The following is a 15,901-nucleotide window of genomic DNA, read 5'->3' on the forward strand; positions in this document are numbered from 1 at the left end:
ATCCACAAACAGTCCTGTGAGAACAACACGCTGTGGAAGGCCTGTTAGAGTGCCAAGGCGTTATCTGGACTGAGTAGAGAAGAAAAAAAAAACTTGAGAAAAGGAGATGTAGTGTATTTGAATAAGAAGTGCATTACTCAGTGTGACTGCTAGGAGGTACTGTAACTTTGCTGTTGTGTTACTGTGTTTGTATTGAGACCACAGAATAAAAAACGTCGTTGACTGACTAGACATGGCTTCCACCACATATATTACAGTTAATATTCTCTTGTATTATTTCCCATGATTTTACTTATTTACTTGTAATACCTCCTATCGCCAATAGAGCGACCACTTATGTAGGTCACCTTTCCTATGTTGCATCAGTCTGGAGTTGCTCAGCAAAGCAGATTTCTGTAGAGGACTTCATTCCAGACATCGACAAAGATTTAAGATAAATATAACCCTTTAACTTCGAGTTTGTTTCATAAAACCTGTTGTATTAACACAGGAGAAGTGTCCGAATGTGAACAGTCCACCCTTTATTGTTTTCTTTCTGAGTTTAATCGAGCGAAAGCTCCGGTGAGTTACATTTGTTCCTCATGTAACGAGTCACGCTAGCTAAAATATTGGGTGCTTCATGTATTGCTAGCTCATCAAACGGCAGCGCCGTTACTGTTTTTTTTTACTGATTTCGCGATATATATTTCATATTCATGATAGTAAAGTTCATATTTCATATAGATATTTAAAAACCAATCGGAGACCAAGTTATATATTTGAAATGAGTCTCTTGAATGATGTTTAGCTCACGTTAGTGAACGAGTCATTTGATTCATTTGATCATTCGGTTCATGTGTGTTCATGTGAGGTAACGTGAGTTGATGCTGAATTGATTTATAATTGATATAGAAGTTATACTGTACAGTCGAGGTTTAGATAAGACTCCTAACTGAACCCCTGCTATATGCAGGATTTTTTTTTTGTGGACCCGAGCCCGAGCGCCCTTGCTCGAGTCTGCATGCTCTGTTCAGACAGCAAGTTCTCAACTGTGCACGCTGCACGCGCCAGGAGCAGTACCATCATTCGCGCCAGGCTGCAACAACGTGCAGGATCCAGCTAAGCAAACTTGAGCTCTTTTCCAAAATCACACTACCCGGGTAGATGGGACATTTATTGACTTTTATTTTATTTTCAAGGTTGCAACCGATTTAGTCATATGAATTATAATGTGTACTGTATATATGTTTGATATGGTTGACCTTATTGAGAAGGGATTTGAATATTTATCATATTGATAATAAAAGACCGGCATTTAATACTTTTTTTTTTCTAAAACCTCGTCAGTGTGCCTTTTATACTCATAGAGTCAACCTGGAGTCTTAAACCCTTTACTAGACTGTTTAACCGCTTGAGTCCTGATAAGAATTACTTGGTTAGATATCTTGGCCCAAATAGAACTTGTTACTCTAGTTAATGAAATCAGCTGGTTTAGTAACATGGTTGAAGCAAATGCACGGTTTGACATTTTCTTTCTGGACCTCGTTTTTATACCTCTGGTTAACAGACTGACAAATGTTTAACTTGTTCAGTAAATGCATTGTCCGCTGGTTTATTTTAAGACTTTCAAGCACAGTAGTAAGTAACGATCAAGCATGGATATAATGTTGTCGGTGGTGGGAGGTGGACAGCTGCTCGGGGAGCAGGCTCGGAGGCTGCGAGGCAGCAGGCTTTGGAGGCTGCGGGTCACCCGCCAGGGGACTTCATGGCAGCCTTTCGGGGAGCAGGCTTCGGAGGCGGCGGGGAAGCCATTTGGGGTCTTCGTAGGCAGCGGGACAGCCGCTGAAGGAGCAGGAGGGGCGGTGGGGCAGCTGCCTGGGGAGCAGGCTTCGGAGGCGGTGGGGCAACTGCTCGGTTAGCAGAATTGGAGGCGGCCAGACAGCGGCTCGTGGAGCAGGCTTTGGAGGCAGGGCGGCCGACAGCCTGGGAACAGACCACATGTCGGCAAAGACGGCCAACATGCCGACCATTCTCGAACTCATGGGCACTGGGCAGCTGAGGCTCTGGGACACTGGTTAGCTGAGGCTCTGGACACCTGAGGCTCGGGGATTCTCGGTACCTAATTTATGTATTTGTTTACATAATTATGGTGTTCGTGTAGCTTGGGTCCCTGGCTGTACTGGCGGCGCCTGGACACTGCTTGGTATCCTGTGCATAATATTCTTCATAAATGTTATAAGTCCAATATAATTCTGTTCATCATCTTTCAATGTTGTATTCTATAAATTGTGTAATCACAACATCCATTGCACATTGTCCGTCTTGGGAGAGAGATCCCTCCTCTGTTGCTTTCCCTGAGGTTTCTTCCTATTTTTTGTCCCTGTTAAAGGTTTCTTTTTAGGGAGTTTTTCCTTATCTGATGAGAGGGTTTAAGGACAGGATTTTGTGTTGCTGTAAAGCCCACTGAGGCAAATTTGTAATTTGTGATATTGGGCTATACAAATCAAATGATTTGACTTGACTCAGGGATGCTGGGCAGCTAACACTCGGGGGCATTGGGCAGCCGAGACTTGGGGGCATTGGGCAGCTGAGGCTCGGGGGTGCTGGACAACTGAGGCTCGGGGGGCACTGGGCAACTGAGGATAAAAGGCACTGGGCAACTGAGCATCAAAGGCACTGGGCAACTGACACCTGAGGGCGCTGGCCGGCTTAGCCTCTGGGGCGCGGGGCGGTTTAGGCTCTGGGGCGCTGGGCGGCTTAGGCTCTCAGATGCTGGGCAACTGAGGCTTTGGGGCGCTGGGCAGCTGAGGCTCTGGGGTACTGGGCAGCTTAGGCTCTGTCGTGCAGGGCTCGGTAGGAACCAGATTCAGTTGGACTTTCCACCTGAAGAAAGCCACTTCTTGGGCTAAGTCAGGGTCCTGTTTCCAGAATACAGTAAGAAGCTTAAAGAAGCCTGGCTCTGCATTGAGGAAAGTGTTCCTCGATACACCAAAATCCTCCCATGTATACAGCAGGCTGAGCAGGTCCTCTGGGTCCATATTTGGTCAGTTGGTTCTGTCACAGCAAGAGCAGGAGAGGACCCAAATGCAGACAGCAAGGTCAGGCTGGGCTGAACAAAGCTTTGATAACACAAACACTTACAAAGAGCAGGAACAGAAGGCAGGTACAGATAGGGGGAAAGCTCACATAATGACGTGGTGAACTGCCGACCAAGAGTCTTTGTGAATATCTCAGGGAGTGTCTTTGTGTGTGAGACAAACCGACAAAGAGTCCGAGAAACCTCAGGGCATATTTACCTAGGGGGGCCCAATCAGAGAGATTTGGCACAGGTGCGCAGGAACCAGACAGCCAATCGAAGAAAGGGGAGGGAGATTGGGCACAGGTGTACAGTGATCAGCGAGCCCCAATGACCCAGATCACACACCCATGACATTCTGCCTTTTAACTTGCTATTTTGAAGTAACTATCTTAACTAACTGTAATCTTTTGAAAGATGTTATGCAAATAAAGTTTTTTCATTATCATTATTATTATTATTATTGTTATTACAGCCACAACCTCAACCTAGAAACAGGGATCTCTACTCCAATTGACAGAGGTACAAAACCCCTCAACGAGCACTAACAGCATTAACACGGGACACAATTTTAATATATATGTTCAATGAACAGACACATCCAAGCCAAGATGCTTGAATGCACGCCGATCAATACAGTACAGTCTCTCTTATAGGGCAGTTGTCTGTCCTTCCCCTCCTTATCTTGTGTCTTCCAGCTCTCATCCCGCCAAGGCCATTTCTCAAATTAGTGTTTACAGACTTGCTACACTCAGTGAGTCTCCCATACATTCTTCTGCTATCAACCAACAGTTAACAATAGGCCTTTATTTGTGCACCTGAAGAAGACGCCTTACAATACTACCTTTGTTCTATGACACATGGACTTTATGCATCTATCTAAGCAATGTAGGGTCATACATGGTGAAAGTTTAAAAGTAAGCAAACATCAAATTTGAATTGCCCTCACACCCCCACCCCCCCTTTTGATTACTTTTAATCAATAACAAATCATCTAGGCTTCCGGTTTGGCTAGCGAGCGAAATGCCACGTTTGCTGTGAGCTCCGGAGGCCCGTGACTTTATTTCATATTTCTATCGAGCAAAATCCTGTATTCTTGACATTCGTATTCAAGTTCACGTTATCGCAGTGTATTTTGACTTTTTGTTAGATTTTTTGGCCGAAGAATGTCGTCTGGGGATGAAAATTCCGATGCTAGCAGGTCCAGCCAGGCACCTGCTAGCAACAAGTCGCTTCCCAGAAGGAAGACGGGCCGCTCGTCGAGAGAAGAGCAGAAACAGATTGAGCCGCTGGTCAAAATGATGGAGGAGGTACAGAACATGGTCAGAGAATGCAGAGACACGTTTGACGAGAAGATCAAGAGGCACATTGACCCGATTCTAGCCAAGTTTGTTCAGATGGACAAGTGCCTCTCTGAGAAGACGCGTGCGCTGGAATCCGCCATTACGAAATGCGAGGAGTCTGTCGAGTTGAACCGAGTGGACGTGTTCGAGCTCCAGAACAAGGGTGATACCAGAGATGGAAAAATCGGTAAATTGGAACTTCAGGTGGAATATCTGACCGAACGCTGTGCTGATCTTGAATCGAGGTCTAGGAGGAATAACCTGAGAATCGTTGGCCTGCCGGAGAGTTCTGAGTCGCCGCCGCAGCACGAGTTTGCTGCGAGGTTGCTGAAAGACATGCTGAACCTGACCACTCTGCCCAGAGTTGAGAGAGCTCATCGTGTGGGACGCGTGCGGAGCGGGGAGGAAGGGAACCGTCCCGCGGCCAGGCATTACCTGCTCTGCCTGCAGACCTTCAGGGAGAAGGAGGATATTCTGGAGAAGGCGCGGAAGATGGGTGTTCTTAAATACAAGGACACACGGATCCACATCTTTCCGGATCTTTCTACCGTCCACGCGCAGAAACGGGCCAAGTTCGATGAGGTTCGGAGGAGGCTGCGACAGGACCACCCCTCCTTCAGATACCACTACAACTTCAGCGCCGGTCTGGTCCTGCTCCCCAAACCCGGAGAGTGTCACGTCTTTGCCGACCCCAAGAAAGCCATGCGGTTTTTGGACGCCCTGGGTCCAGCCTGATCTTGGCGGCTAATCTCCGCTGCTAGCTGCCACTGACCTTCGTTTGTGGACCTGGACTGACGTCTGATGCCGTTCACTAATGTGTAATTTTGCTGGGGTAGGTGCCCTGTTCTTGAGTTGAAGTCTGTGTGCTACTTGTAGTCGGCTAGACGGCTATATTTTTTCGTTTCTATGTTAGCCTATCTGGTCGCTTTTTTTTTTACACAATAATCTGATCTAGGCCTAGCCTACATTATTGGACGCCAGTTTGGATAAGATTTATGCGCCATTTTAAGGCCGTCTTCTATGTCCTGAAGAAGTTGCCAGTTTAATAATATATATTATACATATTATTATAGCCTACCTGACTGTTTATTTATCTAGCCTAAGGTGTAGGGAGGTGAGGCTTTCTGTAATTCATTTCATAATACATTTATCATTAAGCTAATTTTGTTGAGTAGGCTTATGTGTTTTTGTTTTCCCCCTCCCGACTCAGCCATATATTAGGCTGTAATTCAATATTGGTCGCACTCTCTCTGGCTGTAGGCCTACTTCTGAATGTTATTATTTCCTGTGTCCTACCATGGAAGTGTGGTTTGTGTGATAGGCCAAACACTCATTACTGAGTAAGGTTAGGTTAGTGGCTTATTAGCCTAGTGTAACGACCCTCACTTGTGCAGGTGTTCGTGATAGAGATTCAGACCAGGGGTTCCTAACAGTGGCTTTTATTGCCTGCATTCACAAATAAAACAACAACCCATGAGATTTCTGCTGCAACACGACTGCATACAAGTCTCCAGCGGAGATGGTCTAGCTCTCTCGTGCATGAGCTAGCAAACAATGTTTCTCCTGGCTAACCTCATGCGTTGCATAGCATACTAAACTTACATGGAAATCAAAATGCACAACCCATTAATCTTCGTGTAAACAAAAGTACAAAACAAACCAAACAAAAGGACAGACAGCACTGGCATAGCGCACTGAGTGATTGTATAGTTTTAACATAGAAATTCTTGACTCTTGCAATATTCATAACCAAGTTCTTGCACATTTACATTATACATAAACCACGTACCTGCATTCACAAGTAAAACAACAATCCATGAGATTTCTGCTGCAACGCGACTGCATACAAGTCTAAAATAGCATAAAAACCCAAATAAGAACAATGCTCTCCATAACGCACAGCGCAGCGTGGTTGCCGCCAAAATTATACTTTAACTCGGTTAAAACACTTACAAATCACTTTCTATCGTTACTTTTCGAGAGCATTAGTTAGTACAACTTATATACATTTATATCCAACCCATAGTTTGCAAAGAAAAACATGTTAATTTATTAAAATATCAAATTATTCACGGAGCGCTCCCAAAGCCTGCTTACCTCCAGCGGAGATGGTCTAGCTCTAAGGTACGGGTAGCGCAAATGCCCAAAATGTGTCAAAGCGAAAGTAAATAGACAAACAGTCGCGCACCCTCATATTTAACCTTAGTGAATGCGGTACAACATCTGGGGTTTACACAAACCATCAAAAAGCATTGGATTACAATAACATGTTAAAATACAAATTTTGGGAGAATTCACTTAATCTGAGTGAGGTCATTTTCAACTCTGTTACACCAGGCCTATCAATACTTTCGTAATAGGCCTACACTTTTCTCCGCTTCCGCCTGGGCTCTAGGCCTATAGCCTATGGTTTTACTTTTAAGGTCGATTGTTTTTGGGCTACTGTTCGTTGTGGCCTAATTATCTACCTATACTGTTTAGGCCTATCTTTTATGTTGTTTTTATAGTGTGGGGAGGTGAGGTTTTTTGCAATTATTAATTTTTATTTCATAATACAGTATGTTTTTTTTTCTCCCCTCCTGACTCAGGCCTAGCCATATATGAGGCTATAATTCAATATTGGTTGCACTTCCGCTGGCTGTAGGCCTACGTCTTAATTTTATTGTCGATGGTTGTTTTTGGGCTACTGTTCGTTGTGGCCTAATTATCTACATATACTGCTTAGGCCTATCTTTTATGTTGTTTTTATATTGTGGGGAGGTGAGGCTTTTTGCAATTATTATTTTTATTTCATAATACAGTATGTGTTTTTTTTTTCTGCCCTCCTGACTCAGGCCTAGCCATTAAGCTATAATTCAATATTGGTCGCACTCCCTCTGGCTGTAGGCCTGCTTCTAATGTTATTGTCAATGGTTGTTTCTGGGCTACTGTTCGTAGTGGCCTAATTATCTTCATATACTGCTTATCTTTCATGCTGTTTCTTGAATATAATTCTGGTCGAATTTGCTGGATAGAAGCATTGCTTTGCATACGAGTCACAGCCTAGAGAAATGCAGGAACATCTCTATGCCTGTGTGCGCAATGGGGTTAATGTTATGTGGGTGGGTTTAGTTGGGGTTTTTTTTTTGTTACTGTTTTCATTGATGCATCTTTCACTCGGACGAATGCCAGGTCAGTGGTCTGTCTAGTCAGCCGTTTTTACACTCTCAGCCCATGGCGATTCTAACGTTTATTAGCCTTAATGCCAATGGTCTGAATCACCATAGCAAGCGTGTTGCACTGATGGAGGTGGTTCGTAAGAGGGGGGCAGACATCATCCTTTTACAAGAAACCCACAGATCATCCTCTGATGTGAACGGACTAGCTAATAAATATTTCAAGGTTGTGGCATCATCGTGCGCAAACAGTAGAACGAGAGGGGTAGCGATACTCTGCCGCCGCAGATTAAATATGGTTGTGCATGAGTGTTTCTCTGACGAGTCGGGTAGGATAACTTTGGTTAAGGTTTTTGTTGAAGGGCGGTGTATTGCTCTTGTATCTGCGTATGCTCCTAATGGCTGTGTCAAAGACTTTTTCAATCTACTTACTGTCACTATGTTAAAATATTCCGATTGTGCTTTCGTTGTGGGGGCCGATTTTAACGCGGTCATGAATAATGTGCTGGACAGGTCAGGGAGTAGTGCATCGCATGACCAAAAGGCGGCCTCTGATATACTCGTAAGGTGGGCTGATGAGGTGGGTGTGATGGACCTTTGGAGAAGGTTTAATCCATCTGCTAAGGACTTTTCATTTTATTCAGCAAGGCATAAGTCCTTCTCGAGAATCGATTATATTTTTGTTTCGCGGGGCTTATTCCAAAATATTGATAATGTTATACTTGTCCCCATGACCCTTGTCGATCACAAAGCAGTGTTAGCTAAGGCCTCTATCCGCCCTTCTTTAAACAAGGCCCCTTGCTGGCTCTTCAACACCTCCCTCCCGAATGATGAGTAATTTAAGACACAGTTTGTGGCTGCTATGAAAGACTTTTTAGTTATTAATGTCGGATCAGTTGGTGACCCAAGGATTCTTTGGAATGCGATTAAGGGTTTTATTTTGAATAATACTACAGTATATACTTCGACTCTAAGTAAGGCGAGGGCTAGGAAGCTTTGTGATCTTGAAAATAGGTTAATCGCTCTGGACAGTCAGTTACAGGCCAAATACAGTGACAGCACAGCCTTACAGCGCATTTTAGTTAAAAAAGAAATAAATTATCTCCTTAAACGAAGAGCTGAATTCCAAATACACCGCTCAAGGCAGTTTTATTATTTTAATGGGGCAAGGCCGAGTCATCTGCTTGCCATGCGTTTGAAATCTAATGAACATTTTGTTGATATTTCTACTGTCAAGGATGCTGATGGCATAGTCAGATCTGATCCTGTGCAGGTGAACAGGGTATTCCAGTCCTTTTATGTAGACCTGTACGCCTCTGAGGTTACTCCAGATGCAGCCAAGCATAAAGATTTTCTAGACAATCTCGTACTACCTCGTCTCACAGAAGAGGAATATGCCTCACTGAACTCTCCTGTCACTCTGGATGAGTTGAAGGAGGCGGTTAAGGCTATGCGCAGAGGCAAATTGCCTGGGTATGATGGCATCCCCCCCGAATTCTATTTAACTTTTTGGGAAGTTCTGGGTCCACACCTTCTCAACATGATATTGTTTTCTATTGATGAAGGGTCTCTTGCAAGGGATGTGAATATTGCTATTATTTCATTATTATTGAAGAAAGGCAAAGATCCCACTGAATGTGGCAATTATAGACCTCTTTCTCTGTGTAACCAGGTTAAAATTAATGTTTTTATTTTATTTTGTTTGAGTATGAAATATCACCAAATCCTGTCTGTGTGCTGTTATTTGTGTTTACTCCATTTTATTTTATGTCATTATTTACTTTTATGTATGTTTTCCAACGACTGTCATATACATGTACTGTCGCTTTAAGAGAGAGGTCTTGTGGGTACACGGAAGAGGGAACGCGGGAGAGGCCATTTTTGTTTTGTGGGAGGAGTCTCAAGCAGCGATCGAGCCGAGCCACGCGTGTTTCTTACCGTAGCACAGTTTTGCTGGTTGAGGAGAACGTAACTTTGAGTATCCCTGTAAGAAGATACTGCAAGCTGTGGGATAAAATACTTGTTTATCCTTTCTTACATCGGAGTCCCGTGGACGGTTTCTCCTTCTAACGCACACGAGTGAAGTCCGGGGAGTGGTTGAGCTTCGACCCCCACGTCCGTAAGAAACACCGCTCCCGCTGGAGGACTGGACGTTTGTCGAAGGGTTTGAAACCAAAATAAATGGCAAGGTGGGCCAAATAGAGTCCTGTGTATCCCCCCCCTCCTTCTTTGTTCATGATGATGATGACGATGATGAGAGACTGAGGGCCCCTCACAACACCTGGGGCCCCACCCAAAATAGAACACAACGCAGAGCTAATGATGAGAGTGACGGGCGTGCAGCAGGCTGACCAGCATAGAACAGCATAGGACTGCCCCCGTTACATTGGTGCCGTGACCCTCCTGGATCCTGAGAGCGACATCAGTTGCTCGCCGCGGGAGGCTGCTGTCGTCATCAAGCCCCAGACGTCCTCAGGTATTTCTATAGACTGTACACTCATGTTACAGTGGACTGGAGTTGAGCTGTGTGGACACTGGACAGTCATAGCTGTGGTTACCATGGACTGGGCTTGTAAACAGGACATTTGTATATATTGAAGGAAGAAAAACACACGAAAAAAAGGAAAAAAAAGTTAATGTTGATGTGATTGAAGGACTCATGTGAATAATCTATTGATGTAAACTACTAGATATGTGCATATGTGATTAATCTATTGGTGAATTTGTTGATTGTGTGTGATTGTTTCAATCTCTTAGTGATTTCTAGATTCAATTATTTAAATGAATTGAGCTTTTCTCCTTTTTATTTTATTTTTTATTTTATCTGAGTGTTAGAGGTAGGAACATGGCAGAGGGTGGTTCGTACGTAGGTGGGGGTAACATTGCTGATCAGGATCTTTTGGATCGCCAGTGTGCTATGGAGAGGGGGTACCAGTTAGATGTGGGTGGGGGTTTACGGCTGGGTGTAGGTAGGAGTTTCGGGCAGCTCTTAGAGGGCGGGGAACCAGACACCAGAGCACCAGGACCTAGAGACCCGACCACATTTGGCACTCCTCAGTTCACCTCCACACGCTACGTAGAACGGGCCAGGCCAGGTATCAGCGAAGGGGCTGTGCTAGGTAACAGCGAGCAGCCAGTGGGTGAGTTAGCCATGCTCATTACTCGGTTAGCAGAGAAGATAGGAGAGTCAATCACTGCTAAGCTGCAGGAAACACAAATGCTTAGAAACACACACACAGACAGTGCTAGGTCTGCTGAACAGCGTTCGGAGACAGTGCCTAGTGTTAGAGTAGTAATGCAGACAGACGCTAGGGAGCCTTCTATTTTCAGGGGCGATAGCTCTGATAAGTTTACAGTTCATGAGTAGGAGAGCCTTATGACTTTGTATTTGAGGAAGCGAGCCATTCCAGTTAGTGAGCAGTCACATGAGATTCTAGCTAAGCTTATGGGGAAAGCAGGGGACGTGGTGAGGATAAAGCTGCGCAACACATCTGTCGACCACATAGCGAACCCCCACATTATTTTTGATGTACTGAAGCAACACTTTAGTGACCTCACATACTCGAGCATGCCCCTGGCGGACTTTTACAGTACGCTGCCCAAGCCAGGTGAGGACGCTATGGAGTATTGGATTAGGCTTAATAAAACAGTGGAGGTGGCTGACGAATGCTTGAAGTGGCAGGGCCGTAGTATTGAAGAGCCAAGCCACGAGGTAAGCATGATGTTTATCAAACACTGTCCAGATCAGTCTCTTGCCAATGTTTTTAAGTTCAAGTCCGCAGGGAAATGGTCTGCTAGCGAGATCCAGGAGAGGCTTGATGAGCACATGCTGGAGAGGAAGTCCCGTGTTGCTGCAGGTGGACAACGTGAAGCAGGCGCGGTAGAGCGTAGGTTCCATTCACAGGTTCATGTCCCTGTAGTCGACATGGCTCCCGACTTGAACACGACCGTGCCGGTGGTGCCATCTCCCGTCCCGGCTCATGCGTCATCTCCTATACCATTTTGTGCAAGGTCTCCTACACCGTCTCCCGCACCGTCTCCCGCACCTGTCTCTGGCGGTGATGACTATATGAGGAGTTTGGTGAGCTTGCTAGACCGTTTGGTCACAATGCAGACTCAGGTTCCAGTTAGGGCTGCAGTCCGGACACCGACGCTGACTCAACCGCCAGCTAACGCCGCAGGGCGGGTGCCAGACGCACCACAGAGGTTGTGCAGGGTTTGTAAGTCTCCGGATCACTCCACATTTTCCCACTGCAGCCGGGAGAACCGATGTATAAACTGTTTGTCTCCTGGTCATTGGAAGAGGGACTGTCCTCACCCTCAGCCGCCCAACCAGCTCCGTTCTCAGCCTGGTGGAAGAGCTGGTCGTCAGTCTCGTCCGTGAAACTACTAAACCCACACCTAGAGAGGGATGGTGTGGGTAATGTAGATGTATCCCTCACTGATGTCTCCGACCTGGCTCACTTGTATGAAGACAAGTGTGCCAAAGCACCTCAGGGTTCGCATATGGTCATTCAGGCGACACAGAGGATTCAGGCTTTCAGTGACTTGTTCTATGCTCCTGTTCTTGTCAACCAGAGTGTGCAGCTTAATGGCATGTTGGATACTGGCTCTATGTCATGCAGTATCAGTGAAAATGCAGTAGAGAAGCTCCGCTCTGGGGGTGTTTTACCTGAGAAGCAGGAGCCTGAAGAGAACATTGTCTTGATTGGCTGCGGTGGTCTGGAGACTAGGCCTGATGGTTTTTATGACCTCAACATGCAGCTTTATGGTGTTTCCTTTGTCATACCCACTCTGGTCGTGCCCGGTCAGCATGATGATCTGATAGTCGGCACAAACGTCATTAAACATGTGGCCCATGTACTCAAGAGTGGTACTGAGTACTGGGACATCGCGTCCAGACAGGAACATCCGTCTAGTCCTGACGTTGAACAGTTCTTGTCCATGTTCACGAATGTACAGCGCTGGAGGGGTGGTGCAGTTCCTGAGAAGATAGGTACTGTTAAGCTCACCCAGGCCGTGACACTCTTACCGAGGCACGAGCACTTAGTCTGGGGCAGACTTCCTGCTAAGGTGCCTATGTCAGCTGGAAGCACTGTTGTTGTGGAGCCGACAGACTCCAAGGCCATGCCACGCAGTGTCCTCGTAGGTCGACTTGTCACACCGCTCTGGGGTGATAGGTGGGTACCCATGACTGTTGTCAATCCATCTGACAAAGCCATCACACTGAAAAGGAACTGCAAGTTGGCTGATGTGTTTCCATGCTTGGCGATTGAGGACTTTAATGTTTTCCAGGGACTGCAATCAGTTGCAGGGAGGCATGAGTCCAACGCCACAGATAGTGCCTGTCCCCCTGTCCAGCCGGCTAGGAGTTTGTCAGAGCTCGGACTCAGTGACATTGACCTCAGCTCTTGTCAGGTTAGTGAGGCATGCAAGTCCCAGCTCACTCAGCTGCTCACCGAGTACCATGACATCTTCTCCAGGGACTCTCTGGACTGTGGCGAGGTCACAGGATACACACATCGCATCCATCTGGTGGATGAGCGCCCCTTTCGCTTGCCCTACAGGAGGGTTCCCCCAGCCCACTATCAGAAGTTGAGACAGGTTCTCACTGATATGGAGGAGAAAGGGATTATCCGGAAGTCCTCGAGCGCATACGCTTCACCGCTGGTTATGGTATGGAAGAAGGATGGCGGGCTTCGGATCTGCACTGATTTCAGATGGCTGAATGCTCGGACCTTGAAAGACGCTCATCCCTTGCCACACCAGTCGGACTGTCTTGCCGCGCTGGGTGGTAACTGCCTCTTTAGTACGATGGACCTCCCCTCTGGCTTCTTCAACATCCCAATGCATGAAGATGACAAGAAGTACACTGCTTTCACGACTCCCCTTGGGTTGCATGAATACAATGGCATGCCACAGGGCCTTTGTAATAGCCCTGCAGCCTTCATGAGAATGATGATTGGGATCTTTGGGGATCTGAACTTCACGAAGCTTTTGTGCTATCTTGATGATCTTCTTGTCTTCGCGCCGTCAGAGGTTGAGGCTCTGTCGAGGCTCCGCACTGTGTTTCAGAGGTTGAGGGAGAACAACTTGAAACTGGCTCCGAAGAAGTGTCATCTGCTGCAGAAGCGGGTGCGGTTTTTGGGCCACGTGGTTGATGGCGGAGGTGTGTCTGTCGATCCCTCCAAAGTAGAGGTCATCTCCAACATGACAGTGCAGGATCTCATGGAAGGTGATGGGTGCACGCCTTCTGTTCGTAGGATCAAATCTTTCCTTGGTATGGTATTTTACTACCAGCATTTCCTCCCGAACTGCTCCTCCGTGGCTAAGCCCCTGTTCGCCCTTACAGCTGGACAAAAGAGGAGGGGGAGGTCAGCTAAGGATAAGAAGCCCCATGGCAGCTTCCGTAAGCTTACCTCCGCAGACTGGACGGTGGAATGTAGGGAAGCATTTGATCTGTTGAAGACGATGTTACTGGAGTGTGTGGTGCTTGCCCATCCAGACTTTGAGGTGCCTTTCATTTTGTCGGTCGATGCGTCTTTGGACGGACTCGGCGCGGTGCTGTCTCAAGTGCCCCGAGGAGAGTCCAAGGCCAGACCTGTTGGTTTTGCAAGCAAGTCCCTCAGTGCCTCACAGCGGAAGTATCCAGCTCATAGACTGGAGTTCAGGGCGCTTAAGTGGAGTGTTTGTGAAAAGTTCAGTCACTGGCTGAAGGGTCAAAGCTTCACCGTTTGGACAGATAATAATCCGCTGACTTATCTCCTAACGAAGCCGAAGCTTGACGCGTGTGAGATCCGCTGGGTGTCTAAGTTGGCGTCTTACACTTTCGATCTGAAACACCTGCCAGGGAAGAAAAACGTGGTGGCGGATGCCTTGAGTCGCGACCCTTTTTCCAAGCCCGTCAGTCAGAGGCTACTTAGGGAGCCCTACCCGGCCCTTGTTCAGGAAGCCGACGGGGTTGAGGGGGACTCTGTGCAGGATGTTTTCAGACTCAGTTGCCAGTCCCAAACAGTGAGTAGTGCGCGATCTGGGTTTGCTTGTGATGCAGCTGAGGTCAGGGCTTTTGTCAAGCCAAATGTGACTGGCCTGATGCATCAGTATTCACAGCACTCAGTTTGGTCCAGCACGTTCAGCATCTGTCGGGTGGTCAGGATACACTGCCAATGTTATCCACCGAGGAGCTCAGGTTGAGTCAGGAGCAGGACCCCTGCATCTCCAAGGTGTTGCCCTTTGTCGCTGTTCGGAAGCGGCCATCGAGACGTGAGAGGCATGGTGCTGACCAGAAGGTCCTCAGGCTGTTGAAACAGTGGGAGAAGTTGGAAGTCAATGATGGTGTCTTGTACAGGGTGACAAAGGACCCAGTGTCCAAGCAGAGGAGGTCTCAGTATGTTTTACCTCTGAGTCTGAAAGACAAGGCACTGTCTGGCATCCACGATCACGCTGGTCATCAGGGCCAGGACCGTACTCTCTCTCTTGCAAGGCAGCGGTTTTATTGGCCTGACATGGAGAGGGATATCAGAGCATATGTCAGATGCTGTCGGAGATGTGTGTTTGGGAAGACCCCAGAGCCAGCTGCTTGCGCGCCCCTGGAGAGCATTAAAACTTCCGCACCGATGCAGCTTGTGTGTATGGATTTCTGGTCCGCTGAGGACAGTAAGCAGCGGTCAGTCGATGTCTTAGTGGTTACTGACCACTTCACTAAGCTTGCTCACGCGTTCCCCTGCACCAATCAGACAGCGAAGCAGGTCGCCAAGAAACTCTGGGATCATGTATTCTGTGTTTACGGGTTTCCAGAGAGAATACATTCTGACCAGGGCACAAACTTTGAGAGTAACCTGATTGCAGAGCTTCTCAAGTTGGCGGGTGTAGCGAAGTCCCACACGACGGCCTACCATCCTATGGGTAATGGCGGGACAGAGCGTTTTAATCGCACGATGGGGAATATGCTCCGTTCCCTTCCGCTTCAGCAGAAGCAACAGTGGCCTCAGCAGATCCATTCTCTCACGCTCGCGTACAATGCCACTGTTCACGAGACCACGGGTTATGCACCTTTCTTCCTGATGTATGGGCGTGTCCCAAGACTGCCGGTGGATGTTATGTTCAGGCAGGTTTTGCATGATCCTCACGTTGTTGACTATGACTCTTATGCTCAGTCTCTGCTTTCCTGTCTAAGGAGTGCAATGGAGATCGCTCAGGAGCACTCCACGGCTGAGCAGCAGCATCACGCGCGACAGTACAACAGACACGCCAAGGGCACTGTCCTGTCTGTCGGGGATCGTGTTTTGGTTGCGAACCAGAGTGAGCGAGGGAAGAGAAAGTTGGCTGACAAATGGGAGAACGGAGTG

This window comes from Lampris incognitus, chromosome 3 (genome assembly GCF_029633865.1).
Source record: "Lampris incognitus isolate fLamInc1 chromosome 3, fLamInc1.hap2, whole genome shotgun sequence".
NCBI lineage: Eukaryota > Metazoa > Chordata > Actinopteri > Lampriformes > Lampridae > Lampris > Lampris incognitus.